Here is a 1,269-nt window from a genome sequence, read left to right on the forward strand (position 1 = left end):
CATCTCAAAAAAAAAAAAAAAAGAAAAAAAATTAAGTATAAACATCCATTTTACCACAATCTAAGAATCTCCCATTCATTTGAATTGCAAATCTTTATTTTTCCAGCAGACATTTTCAAAATGGAAACACTTATGATGGATTGATTGATTGAGATGGAGTCTCACTGTGTCACCCAGCCTGGAGTGCAATGATGTTATCTCAGCTCACTGCAACATCTGCCTGCGGGGTTGAAGCAATTCTTCTGCCTCAGCCTCCTGAGAAGCTGGGATTACAGGCACCTGCCACCACACCACGCTAATTTTTGTATTTTTAGTAGAAACGGGGTTTCACCATGTTAGCCAGGCTGTTCTCAAACTCCTGACCTCAGGTGATCTGCCCACCTTGGCCTCCCAAAGTGCTGGGATTACAGGTGTGAACCACTGCGCTTGACCTGGAAACATTTATTTCAATTACTGCAGTAAAATTAGTATTAGTTTAAACAATTCTGCAATAAGCTAACTGGAAGAAGCACTCCAAAAATACTTCTGTTGGGAAGAGGACCAAAAGTCTCCTAAAGGTATCTCCAGAACAAAAATTTACAACAAGCACAAATGTTAAAATGTTGTTTTAAGAATTAAATTGTCCTCTATAATTTATAGGCATATGTACTTTGTTATGTGTGCAAATTTGATAGAAAGCAATTATCAAATTGTGAGAAAGAAGCTTTGGGGCATACAAGTTATGTGAATCAAAGTCCCATTTAAAGGAGAATTATGACCCAACTGTCATGGGACTCACTCTATAAGATTTTAGCTAATTAACATGTGTACCTGTATTTCCCCAAGGCATGGATATATCAGTGAGGGCAACTCCAACTAGACCTATCCTCCCTCATCTCAGCATCATAACATCCACCTGTGTCATGAATACTGGGCGTCCATAAAAACAAATTCAAGGCTATTCACAGAGTGAAACTCAGCCTAGACATAGAAGGAATATTTAAAAGCAGCCCTTGCCGTACGCAGTGGCTCACGCCTGTAATCTCAGCACTTTGGGGGGCAGAGGCGGGCAGATCATGAGGTCAAAAGATTGACCATCCTGGCCAACATGGTGAAACCCCATCTCTACTAAAAATACAGAAATTAACTGGGCATGGTGGCATGCACCTGTGGTCCCAGCTACTTGGGAGGCTGAGGCAGGAGAATCACTTGAACCTAGGAGGCAGAGGTTGTGGTGAGCTGAGACCGTGCCACTACAATCCAGCCTGGTGACAGAGCAACACTCTGTCT

The sequence above is a fragment of the Cebus imitator genome, unplaced genomic scaffold, assembly GCF_001604975.1.
Source record: "Cebus imitator isolate Cc_AM_T3 unplaced genomic scaffold, Cebus_imitator-1.0 Scaffold136, whole genome shotgun sequence".
In the NCBI taxonomy this organism is placed as follows: Eukaryota; Metazoa; Chordata; class Mammalia; order Primates; family Cebidae; genus Cebus; species Cebus imitator.